Here is a 14,185-nt window from a genome sequence, read left to right on the forward strand (position 1 = left end):
CTTCTTTATTACCAGACTCCATTAGTATCTTTCTCAATTCTTCCTTTTATGTCTAGAAGAATTCCAGAAATAGAGTCTCTTATTTGTACTGGAGAATAAACTCACCTTTATCAGTCTCCCTTTGACAATGAAAACATTAGAATTGTCATTGTTCATCTGCAATATTATATGGAAAATATTATAACAATATGTGTGCTGTTGTATATCATTTGTTTTGTTTTGTTTTTTTCTTGTCTTGGTCTTTAGGTCTCTCTCACAAAAGTGCTATGAATTCTACCTCTGCCCTGATTGGGCCCCAGGGATTTGATCCTGAAGTTCACACTGTGTCTCTCACAGGATGTATCTTTATCCTGGAGGACAACATGATGCTTAACTGTTTGACTCTTATAGTTTAGAAGTGAGGTGTCCCCCAAAGCTCACATGTGAGACAATGCAAAAACGTTCAGAGGAGAAATGATTGGGCCATAAGAGTCTTAACCCAATCAGTGATTTAATCCCCTAACAGGGATTCACTGAGTGGTAACTGAAGTGGTAGGGTGTGGCTGGAGGAGGTTGGAAATGGGGTGTGGCTTTGGGTATATAATTGTATCTGGCAAGTGGAGTCTCTCTCTCTCTCTGCTTCCCTCTGCCATACACTCCGCCATGATGTTCACCCTCACCTCAAGGCCCAAGGAAGGAGCCAGCCTTCTATGGACAAAGACCTCTGAAACTGTAAGCCCTCAAACAAACTTTTCCTCTTCTACAACTGTTCTGGTTGAGTCCTTTAGTCACAGTAGGGAAAAAAGCTGACTAACACACTAACCCTGGACAAGGTGCCTCTCTCACAGGAGATTCCTTTAATTGAAAGCCTTGTCTGACCTGTGCCCAATGTATTCCTACTAGGATCATCACTCTCTAGGGAAGCCTTGACCAGGAAAGACATTACATATAGGCATGTCAGTCAGGTGAGACACATAGGAAGCATCCCAAGAACACACCCCAAACAGTCATAGTTTATTACTCACAGGTCACAGAGAGGAGCAAGCAGCACACTGACAGGGGCAGTGGGGAGTAGGGGTCTCTGCATCTGGACACACACTCAACAGTCAGAGGAAGCAAGAGAGGGGAGCCAGGCATATTGGGGCTCTCATGAAGTCCAGGGTAGCACTTAAGCAGGTTTTTAAGGATAGTTCTAATTTCTAAGTTTACAGCAAGTAGCACCAGCCCGGTGAGGTTTCCCTGTGATTGACAGGTTGTCACTATGGCACATCTGCACGGACCATGGGAGCATGGGGGTCAGTGGGAAGATCTACCTGGTCCTTGGGGGCAGTTTTAGCAAGTGGTGGTTCTCTAGGTAAGAGCCTCATTGACTACAGTGAGGAAGTGGGAGAAGACAAAGTGCCAGAAATGGTATCAAGGTTAACCAAGCCCAACTTCTGCTAAGAGAACATGCATTTCATCAGAGAAGATGCAGGGAAAACAGGATTACAGAAGCTTACTACGGAGGACTAGAGATAAAAGATAAATGGATTTTGCATGGACACCCTAAGAAGAAATGCAATGATTCTGGAGTAAGAGTGCAGATATTTGTATTTATACCAAGCATTCCAACTTACTAACATTTTCAGAGATTAAACTTTGAGGTCCATTGTCTTCAAATTGTCTATTGAAACTTTCTTTTTATTAAGAAGAACAAAATTTATTTATTTATCTATGATTCTAATTTCCAGATAATTGTTATTTTGTTTTTCCCTCAATCAGAATGTGGACTAATGCATATTATTCATATGGATAAATAATGCATATTATTTAATTAGTATTACTAAGACTGTATTTTTAAATGATGATATTTTCCAAAAACTCCCCCCAAAAAGAATAAACTATGTGCTTTTCCAAATTCTACATCACACAGTAAATCATCTTATGATTATACTATTGATTAAGTATATATTTTCTTAAAATATACATTTATATTTATTTATTTTCTTCCAATGATGAAATGTTTGGATTCACATATCTTTCTCTTTTGGAAAATAAAACTGCAAAACTGCACTGGACAACGTTGGTACTTTTCCTCCTTTCTCAAAATTATTTGAAACTCAAATTCATTAGTTGCCCTCTGGTTTCCCCTTCAGTGTTGGTGAACGCTGTTAACATTGCGCAGTTCGACATTTCCCTGAGTACTCTTTGAGAAGCAGATGTCTGACTCAACACTTTCTAATAGGACAGACAACTTCATTTCAGGAGCTTCATGTGTATCGTAGTTTCTCCTTCTGAGCTATCTATTACCCATGGGATCATAAGTTATTTCTATATGATGTAAAATACAACATGCCCCAAAGGTGACATATGCCATTTGGGGCTTTATTATGGTCCACCTAACAAAGTGTAAGGACAGTCAAGTCAAAATGAGATTTCAGAATGTAAAATAACATTCCTGCCAAGTGACTCACCCTCTGTGCTGTTTATGATATGCTGATCTTGTCCCTTTGTGGGTCTGCTTAGAGGAAGGTTTGAAAAGTATCACACAGGTTTTCTCTAAGTACTACCTGTGCATTTGTGATTCTGTAATCTCAGTTGAAGTGTTTCTTGCAAATTGAGTCATGTCCTATGAGGGCAGACACTATCATCAGCTAGAAATATAGTTAACCACAAACAGTGCTCTTCCCATATGGCTAAACATATTTTCTAACACATTTGTGTGAAAATAGATATTACTTATCTATGAAATGGCATCTTTTGATGTGTTTTAGACATAGGTCTAAAAGTAAAAATACTACCTTCTTACAAAGTTAACAAATTGAATTTGAAATGGTACTTTCATACAAACCTTCAAGTATGGTAACTCATTTGTAAGCAATAACCCTAAAGAAAAGCTTTCTTTTTTTGCTCAAACAGTGTTATTCGTTTTTGGTCAACTCTATTACTCTGTGAGTAATATCTTTCTTTTCCTAAAGAAAAGCTTTCTCTTTTGCTCATTAAAACTCATATTTACCGAATTCTTTCTGTGTATGAAATACATATATATGTATATTTTGAATATATCCAATACATATATATATCTGTACGTATAATAATATATTACATTTTTGTGAATGAATATAAATTTATGTGTACATGTATATACATCTCCATAACATACATTGTTTATATATTATATATATATGAACACTCATGAAAAAAATCATTAAATATAAATGCTTTCCATTACTAGTAGAATTAGTAAATAGTGAATGACAGAATGTGATTTTTGTTCTTGTTCATACCTGAAGAAGAAAAAAAAGTGTAAATTTATTTAAAGTAATAAAACTGAAACAACTACATGAAAAAGAAAATTTTAATCAACTATCTATTGAAGGAGTAAGGAATTGAGAAGCTGATGAGTGAGAATGGAGTGTAAGGAAACGTAGTCATAAAGCAGTTCTATTGAGTGACTTTGAACTGCTTAGAATAGAAATGTATTAAAATCAGTGCATCTGAAAAGCCAGGGAATAGAGTGAGATCTCACAAGAACTGGAGTACTGTCACACAGTCTGTGTCTCCATCTCAATTTTCTTTATAGCTGTGTGATTAATTTCTCAACATCTCTACTCCAACTGTTGAAGACTGTCATTTTGGATTGCATTTGAACTAACTGATATGAACCAGTCCTCACTCCTCTGTAATATTAAGGCTGAAGTCCTCCGTGTTATGTAATTGCATATGGCCAAACTAAGCATATAGGAAAAATAATATTTTTGATATTTGACTGTTCTTGGGTGGCAAGTCTCACCATTGAAACCGTCATCTGTGGTTAGAGTAAGTAATCTAGGAAAATCTGGTGCTACCCGGAGGGTCCCATCAGCAGGGAGTGTGGGCAATTTTCCTCTAAGGTGGCCTTGTTTAAGAAAGCAATGTCTGACTCTGATAGTACAACAGTCACTTGAAATAAATAGAAGATTTAATTAATTCAGTTGAACTGTCGAGGAGAAGCGGTTTATTTTCCTTGTATAGGGAGAATGGCTGATGATTTGCAAGTAAAGGCACTTAACAATGCACATATGAGGTAGTGAGTAGGTTAAAGTAGATGACTGATCTCCAGTGTGAGAACAGAGCAAGGTAAATAGAGCAGTTTTTGAACTCATCTATGACACAGCTACACATTTTAGTGCAAGGATCACCTAATTATTTTTGAAGAATTCAAGTTGTTCAGATGGCCATGATCCCAAAAATAATCCCATGACTCATTATAATACTTAAACATTTTGAAAAAAAAAATTGTTCCATGATCTTAGTTAATTAAAGTAGTTTTGACCATGAATAGATCACAACTGAAATAAACATGACTGGATTACTCTTAGCCTTAGTTTTGTGTAACATAATAGTAACTTCTAAGAGGATCACACCGCAGAATAACTATCCTCACCTGTCAATAACCTTCTGCCCTCATCTTTCATTTTATTTATAAAATAGACATTAGCCACAACCTGAAATACTCTATATTTACAAAAGACAGGGGGAACAGACACTCAAAGAAACTCATGTCAATCTGCTGTAATCACCAGGATGAACATTTGACAACAATGTGTTTGTTCAAATGCCCTCTTGCCCTTAAGCCTTTGCTTATGTCTCACAGATCAAAAGGAACTGCCTCATCAGAGATCGGTGGCTAATTCACCATGTATGGAGGGCAAGAGATCATCCAACTTGGCTTTCTACTCTACATCCTCAGATAAGTGTGTCCCGAGTTTATTCTCAACTCACATGCTTGAAAAGATCCAAAGAGTACAGTGTGATTATTTTGATCCTTTAAGAAATATCCATGAAGAGGATACATCTTTTGAAATTTAGGGAAGAAATAATGCAAGTGAAAAATTAGAGAACTGAGCAGAGCAGTAGAAGGCAAAAGAAAAATAAATAAACCAGGAAAATTTTAAAGATTTTTCTTGCTCTACTTTGTATGGTTTTTATTTTTTTTAATTCATTTTTATTGGTAACAAATGGGATACATCTTGTTTCTCTGTTTGTACATGAAGTAGAGGCATACCATTTGTGTAATCATACATTTACCTAGGGTAATAGTTTTTGATTCATTCTGTTATTCCCCCCCACCCATCCCACTCCTCTTATCCCTCTACACAGTCCCTTCTTCCTCCATTCTTGCCCCCCTCCCACCCCCCGTTATGTGTCATCATCCACTTATCAGCAAGATCATATTTTAACACTTATCATTTTGAATTAAAAGAGAGAGTAAAGAAGTAACCATAGGGCCTGCTTTTAAAACTTGTAAACTCCAATATAAGTTAGTGATTAATATGTGATTCAATCTTTTACACTTTCCCATTCAAATGTCAATGAAGACAACAAAAACAAGAAAACTCAATATAAAACACAAAATTATTAAACATAACAGCTCCTCTCTGATAATAACTATAGAGCCAGTTTTTAAATTGTAAACAGAAACAACAAAACTATTCAGCCATGTAAGTTGAAACAAACCCTCTTCTAACTTTCAAGCAAGGCATATTCCCAAGTAGAATGTCATTTCCTGCCTGACCTCCCACCAAGGGAAGGCACGTGTATAACACCACATTGCTACCTGAATGCATGTATTTAAAACAGATAGCCATCAACCTCTTAAAAGTGTAAGCTTACATGTTATCTTGAACTGAGAAGTAAGCAGAGAAAAAAGATAAACAAAATCATAAGCCCAACAAATCATACTGGTATGCTGGCTGGAATTTGAGAATTTGAACAGTAGCCCAAATTCAGAATGATCAGGCACTCACATACCTCATCCATTTGCATGCATTCTTGGGACATAGAGCTCTTATTTTTCAGAATATATATCAGCAAATAAATAAATGGGAGAGCCATATGCACTCCAAAATAAAAGCTTACTCATACACATGATCAATTACTGCACTGGCAAAATCATTTTAAAAGATATTTTAATATCTAAAGATTTTAGATATTTAGGTATTTAGATTTAGATTTAAAGATTTTAAAAACTTCCAAATCTAACACTATGACTGACTCATCTACTAAAAAACTTATCCCATTAAAGAAAAATTAAAATACAATTTGAAATAAGTAATAAAAATCATTTTTGTTTCTTTTTTATTTTTATAGACTGCATTTTGATTCATTGTACACAAATGGGGTGCAACTTTTCATTTCTGAGGTTGTGCAAGAAGTAGATTCACACCATTCCTGTAATCATACATGTACACAGGGTAATGATGTCTGTCTCAATAAAAAGCATTTATATTGACCTGTTGAAGGAGTGTTAAATCCCAGAGGTCCAAATAGAAATGAAAGTAAAAATCCTAGTAAGTTTCCCAAGCATCTTCAAGATCAGGGAAAGAGGGAATGGCTGATGAACTCCACTCATTCTTTTGAATACTAGTTAAGTATAGAGACCAGAGCTCAAGTTCATGATCCTTCTCAGGGATGGAGAGTACAAATGATAGATATGGAAAATGATAAACTTGGGAGGAGGTATCCATCAAGCCTAGAATGACAGTCTCTGGGAGAGGCCAAAGCATTGATCCTTCCCAAATTAATCCTTTCCCAGATACTGACCGATGACACCAGACCCTCCATCTGGCCTGGTAAAAATAAATCACAAATTCCTGAATGCCCAAAATGACCTGCTCCGTCATTGATTAAGTCACCTCTCAGTGTAACTTATATAAGCACAGACTTCCCCTTTGGCCACGGGCTCATTTTCCACCAGGAAAGTGGGTCACTCACAGGTGTGACTCCACTGCTGAATAAAGGCTCTGCTGATCCATGAAATTTGCAACCAGAAGGATCCTTTTGGGCTAAGAGCAATGAAACATCTTTCCTGAAGCTAACCTTCAATGAGAAAATGGTCTTAGTCAAGGTGTAAAAGAAAGATATGATCCTGCTCGCCAGAAATGGTCAACGAGAAGACTTACTGCCCGGAATCTGTGGCTAATGTAAACACACATAACACACATACACAAACACGCACACACAGCTTGTATATTCAAGTATGCAATCCAGGCCTCATGTGAAATTAAACAAAATATTCAGCACCAGTGTGTTTGTAGGCATGTTTTCAAGCCACAGTGGTCTGAGAGGAACAGTGGCCCCAGTGGCTAGAAGAAGCCATCGCAAATCCTGTCAGCAAACACAACTTCTATTTAGACCTTCAGTGACTTCCAAAGAAAAATACCATGTGCACAACTGTGACAAAAGTAAAGAAAACAAATTAATCACAGATCTAATTGGCTTTCCTATTCATGAATCCAGTAGCTCCAGATCTATTCAACAGAAGGAGATCTCCCTCGGGGCAATGGCACAACTATGGGTTTTGTATTTAGTCCCCCTCAGGTGTAGACAAAACAAAAACAGACAAATAAGACAGCAATAGGGAAAACAAAATAAAAGACTGATCGACTAACATGAGATTACTTCATGTTTCCTTTTGCAAGGGCTAAAATAGCAATTTCCTTTTTACCCTGACCAGGGGACACTGGAATCTTCTGTTTTCAGTAAAAATGTACCTTTTGTTGTGATCTATCTACTTAAAATGTTGGTTTCATTATGAAGCATCTAGCATGAGCGATTCCATATTGATAAGATCTTTCTAGGTCTAGTGCAGAAGCACAATTCAAAGCAATGACTTACAATTTTCGAGAGGCCAGTGGTGGAAAGTTTTTTAGAATTATAAGTGATGAAAGAGATTCTGCAGAAGAAAGTAGAAAATAGAATCAGAACTGCATTAAATTCAGATATTAAATTATAATAGAAGAGATTATAAAATATTTACTCAATATACTATGTTCAAGATGAGGTCAATTATGGATGACATGAGCAAGAAACAAAAATTACATAAAATGACAAATGTTTGAAAAATAACATTTAGAAATTAGTTGTAATAATGCATTCAGAGACAATTAGTTGATTATTTGCCCCAAATCAGTGGATTAGTTGGTTTAACTCATGTGATGGGAGAAGAACCCTGAGATGTCCCACATTTGGTTGCTCATAAGGGTGGAGAAGGGAAGAGATAAGAGGAATTTATTTAACTGACAGTCCAGGCTAAACCAAAGAAGAGAAAGGAAGATCTGCTCCAGAATTCTGTCTTGTATGTTGAAGATGAGCAATCAAGATGACATGGCATTCTTCTTGACAAACCAACCAACCAACCATGAGCAACGTGGTCTCACCATATGCTTCGCCTCCTCTGGCTGCTCAGTTAAGGTCTTCATGGTTACCTGCTCTCACTAATCTCCTTTTCAGGTTTGCTCTCATCTTAATGTTGCTTCTCTTTTCTGGAATTGTTTTCTTTCACCCAACTACTGGTGTCAAACCACCATTTTTCACTGTCATCCTCTTCTTGGTGTTCTGTCTTCTCCAATTCTTCTAAAATGTGCTAATCTTTCTCAACCAGGTAAATCTTGATGCTCAACACTTTCTTCTATTTTCTTGGCATAGCATGATGCCCAAGAATAAAGCTCTCTCAGGTCTTAGTGAAGAAGATGAGCAGAATCTTCTGACTTTCCCAGGCTTAATCTGTCTTTCCTGTAGTTCCTGAAAATGGAAAATTTTTATTTTCTTTTTCCAAAGAGTTTTGCACATCTTAGCTGATCCCTCTTTCACAAACCACTTCTGTGAGACTGTGTGCACCTTACAGAGCAATTTCCAAATAGATTCTTTGATCTATTTCCTGAATTGAGCAGTCATAAAAGTATCAAAATTCAATGATATTAAAATATGTTGATTAATGAAATAAAATTTATTTTCTATTCTTAAAAGGTACTTAAATTTTTCATCACTCTTCATTTTGCCTTTGTGATTAGGAGGAATGGAATTTTTAGATTAGAATTTAACCTCATGTAAGTCAATGATTAAGAATTTCTTAGAGTAATTATTTCTATTGTGCATAACAGATTATTCATTTTGTGAAGATTAATATTCTAGCAGAGATTTAGTTACACCAATAGTAAATATACCTTTATTTAGTTTTTCCACAAATTAATCTGTTTTACAAGGAGAAAAAATTAATTTAAATTATCATGATCTCTTACTCATTTTTTTCTCTCAGCATTTTTACCTTTCTATTTTAATATAACATTTTTGGAAAAGAGAATTTGCTAAGAAATATTTTAAAGCTAGTTTGGCTATTTTCAAGATTTTTTTAGCTTTCACTTATACTTTAAAGTGCTTTTGGATCATATTGTCTTGTTTATGCTATATGTAATCTCTGTCAATATGAAAAGGATACTTGATCAAATTTACTATAAATAGTATTGTCATTCAGTTACATTAAGACAAATGCTAAATTAATATACAAATGCTCTCCTTAAAATTTCATCTGAGGAATTGGCACAAATCCAAAAACTACTAAAAATCAAAATAGGTAACTTTAGTTAAATTTAACATTGATTCTGTCAAAGTAAGTTTTTGCATTTTTGAAATACATACAATTACAGTTTACTTTGATTTAGATTTCTATGATATTAATTAACATGAACTAAAACAAAGAAATCAGCAAACCAGAATATAGCTATCCTGCAAACAAATTTTGGAATTCTAACACATAGGGAATAATAAAAACTACTTAACAAACTCTTAAATTCTTCAAAGCAAAATTGCCTAGATAGATACCAAATCATTTGTAGTTAGTATCAGAAAATTAAAATGAGAAATACTCCTTATTTATTCTGTAATCTTAATAGTTTTATCATTATTATAGACTATATTATTATAGAATACATTGCAGAGAGCATTTTGCTGTGATAGACTACATACTCACATGTAAATACTCTCTATATTATTTTGTTTGATTAAGTTTTCAGTGTAATAAATATAATTATCATGACTTATAATACATTCCATTTAATTAACTTGATTATAATCATATATGCATGCATTATATATATATATATATAAACTTATACTTGGATACAACAATGATTCTCTGAAACAATTATCTTTTGCTCCCCCTTAGTTTCTTAATTCTGATTATTTTCAATACTCATAGGCTAACTGGAGTCTCTTACAGTTCAGTATATTGACTTTAATCTGTCACAGTTCCACCTTTTTCAAACTACTCACTGCCCATTTGCTATCCATCTTCTGTAGATCCCACAGTTCTGAGATAACACCATTCATTTAGAAATATCTTCTCAAATATCTACTATGACATGATGTTACAAATCCTCCATGTCTCTGGGACGTCTGAGGGACAAATAAATTTAGGTTTGTAATTTTGTCTTCTATTGATAACTCTAACACCATTAATGAAAGAAGTCATCAACTGATGGACTGTCAGACACAGCTCAATGCCTTGCACATAATAATTGCTAAAAAATATATGCTGAATGATGAGATGTGTAAATTATTTTCAGAAAAAAAAATTAGAAGTCTTTGGAAACCTTAAAATGTCTATCTAGTTATTTCTCAAATCCAAAGTACTCATTGCTCACAAACGTTTATGTCCCTAACATTCCTGTCTTGCAACTGGCTAAGTAACTTCTTTAATTGATGTGAAATTCATATAGCACAAATTAACCCTTTTAAAGGATTAAATTAATTTACTAATATGTAACCTCTACATCTCTTGAGTTTCAGAACATTTTCATCCCCTAAAAGAAAACCTCATGCCCACTGGGCAGTCTTTCTCCATTCCTCCACACTTCTCCTACCAATTTCCTTCCAGTATCTATAGATTTTAAATATTTTGAGTATCTCATATCAGTTAAATCAGTCAATGTGTCTTGTGTCTTTCACTTAGCATAATACTTTGAAGTGCTTTCATAAGAACATGTATCAATATTTCATTCCTTATATGAATAAATACTATTCCTTGCATGTGCATAAAGTATTTTCTTTATTCATCATCTCTGAAAGCTCTTTGGGTCGTTTTCCAGCTTGGGGACATTGTGAAGAGTGCTACTGTGGCTGTTTGCCTATACCTCCTTTTGTAAATACCTGTTTTCACCTCCTTTACTTAACCTTTGAAGACCTACCAAATTGTCTTCCCCCAGTGACAACTTCAGTGTACGTAATCACCAGCAATGTTCAAGAGTACCAATTTTATCATATCTTCTCCACACGTTATTATCCTTTATTAAAAATTTATACCAATCATGCTAGATAGGAATTAGTATTTTAGGGTTTTAATTTATATTTCTTTATTGACTAATAATGTATAAACATCATTTCATGTGATAATTTTCCAGTCATATAAATATTAAGAAATGTCAATCCATTCTTTATTTTGGTAATCATGCTATTTAATTTTTTTTGCTTTAGTTCTCTTAAATTCTGGATATTAGATCTTTATTAGTATATAATTTGAGAATATTTTTCTCCAATCTGGATGGTCTTTTATTTTCTTATTAATATCTTTTAATGGACAAAGGACTTTAATTTTAATGAAGTCCTTTTATATATATAAATATATGTATAAATAAAATACATAATGTGAATGTATGCATGTATGTGTATGTGTGTTTGTGTGTGTGTGTGTGTGTGTGTGTGTGTGTGTGCTTTTGATGTCTAAGAATGCTTTATCTAACACAAAGGATGATTCACTCATTTACTCAGAATCTAATTCTAGTTCTTGTTTTAGATCACTGAACATTTTGAGTTAACTTCTCTCTATGGTGTGAATGGTGCTTTTGACTTTGTATTTTTGCATTTGGTCCCCACTTATTCCACCTCTATTTGTTGGAGGAACTGTTCTTTTCCCGTTAAATACACTTGACAGCTTTGTGGAACATCAAATGCCTGCCGCCATATGGGTTTGTCTCTGGACTCTCCTCTTCAGCTCATTCATCTGTTCATTTATCCTTACAGCAGTACCATGCTGCATTCAGTTCTATGATTTTCAGTAAGTTCTGAAATTAGTAATTATGAATTCTCTTAATTTGTTATTTATCAGGATTGTTCTCACTGTTTAGGGCCACTTGCAATTTCATATGAATTTAAGGGTTGTCTTTTCCATTTTTTTTTAAAAAAAAAGGAAAAAAATTACATATATTGGGATTTTGCAGAAATTACCTTGAATTTGTGAAACACTTTATTTAATATTTTTGACTTAATAATTTAATGTCTTACATGAACATGTAAGATGATACATTTTTCTGTATCTGTCAGGATAGTGTGTGTGTGTGTGTGTTTCCTCCATTTTACGTTACGCTGTGGGATATTACACTGATTCTCATTTGCTGAAGCACCCTTGCATTCCTGGGATAAATTCCAGTTGGTCATGGTGTACAATAATTTTAATATACCAACGGATTCACTTTGCTAGTATTTTTTAATGAGTTGTGCATCTATATTTATAAATTTGATGTTAAGCACCTTGTACCATACATTAATAATAAAACTGAAATTTTTGAAGAAAAATATAAGCACAGGATGGAAATTAGGTGGAAACTTAAAAGTCTCTTTTAAGAATACTTTTGTATAATTTAGTGCATTTGAATTTTTCCTTCACAATTATGGGCATTACTGAATAAATGTTAGTAAAAAAAATCTTGTTCCTCCTTGAAAACTTGAAATTTAGATTTTATATATATTTCTGTTCAAATATATTATATGTAATGGGAGTTGAGGGTAGGGAGTGAGAGAAGAATGGAGGAACTTTAGATTATGTAGAAGGAAATAAGGGGGGGATATGAAAAATGGTGGAATAAGAGAAATCATTACCCTAAGTACATGTATGAATACACGAATGGTATGAATCTACATCATGCATGACCATAGAAACAAAATGATGTACCCCATTTGTGTACCATGAATCAAAATGCAGTCTGTAAAAATTAAAAAAAATAATTAATTAAAAAAAGAAATAATTTCAGACAAAAAACCAAATATACTTATATTTATCTATCTATATATACATATGCATATATATATGCTTTATTTGTGTGTATATATAATAATCATGGTTAAAAAGAATATTGATGTTTATCAACATGGACAATATTTGAAAAATATCTACTTCTTGTATTTGCATAGCTTTCAGCATAATCTCACAGTAATTGTCAGTTATTTACTCCATGTAAAATGTCACGACAAGCCATGCAGAGAACACTTACACACATGACATGGGCAGTGCTTGGCCTTAGCTACTTCAAACAACAGTCGTAAATTGTTTCTAAGGCAGTTTGTGCACAGAACCTACTAGTGTGGCTGTCCCGCCTGTACAAGTCTCAGGGTGCTGGGAAGACACATTGCTTCTTTTTTTTTTTTTTTTTTTTTTTTTTTTTTTTGGGGAATGATGAGATTTTTTTTTTTTTTATTCTTTTACGTTTACATAGGGTAATGATGTTTATTTTTTTTCCCTTCCCCCCCACTCCTCCCACCCTTTTCCCTTTATACAGTCCTTCTTTCCTTCATTCTTACCGCTCTCCTTAGCCTAACTCTAAACCTAACCCTAAACCTAATGCTAACCCCTCCCACCCCCATTATATGTCCTCATCCGCTTATCAGCGAGATCATTCGTCCTTTAGTTTTTTGAGATTGGCTTATCTCACTTAGCATGATATTCTCCAATTTCGACCATTTGCCTACAAATGCCATAATTTTATCATTCTTCATTGCGGAGTAATATTCCATTGTATAAATATGCCACAGTTTCTTTATCCATTCATCAACTGAAGGGCATCTAGGTTGGTTCCACAATCTGCCTATGGTGAATTGAGCAGCAATGAACATTGATGTGGCTGTATCTCTGTAGTATGCTGATTTTAAGTCCTTTGGGTATAGACCAAGGAGTGGGATAGCTGGGTCAAATGGTGTTTCCATTCCAAGCTTTCTGAGGAATCTCCACACTGCTTTCCAGAGTGGCTGCACTAATTTGCAACCCCACCAGCAATGTATGAGTGTTCCTTTTTCACCACATCCTCGCCAACACCTATTGTTGCTTGTATTCTTGATAATCGCCATTCTAATTGGGGTGAGATGAAATCTTAGGGTAGTTTTGATTTGCATTTCCCTTATTACTAGGGATGTTGAACATACCTAAACCAGACAGAGACACATCGAGGAAAGAAAATTTCAGACCAATATCCTTAATGAACATCGACGCAAAACTTCTCAACAAAATTTTAGCAAATCGCATACAAATATATATTAAAAAGATAGTGCACCACGATCAAGTGGGTTTTATCCCAGGGATGCAAGGTTGGTTCAACATTTGGAAATCAATAAATGTCATTCACCATATCAACAGACTTAA

Source organism: Sciurus carolinensis, chromosome 10, assembly GCF_902686445.1.
Source record: "Sciurus carolinensis chromosome 10, mSciCar1.2, whole genome shotgun sequence".
Taxonomy (NCBI): domain Eukaryota; kingdom Metazoa; phylum Chordata; class Mammalia; order Rodentia; family Sciuridae; genus Sciurus; species Sciurus carolinensis.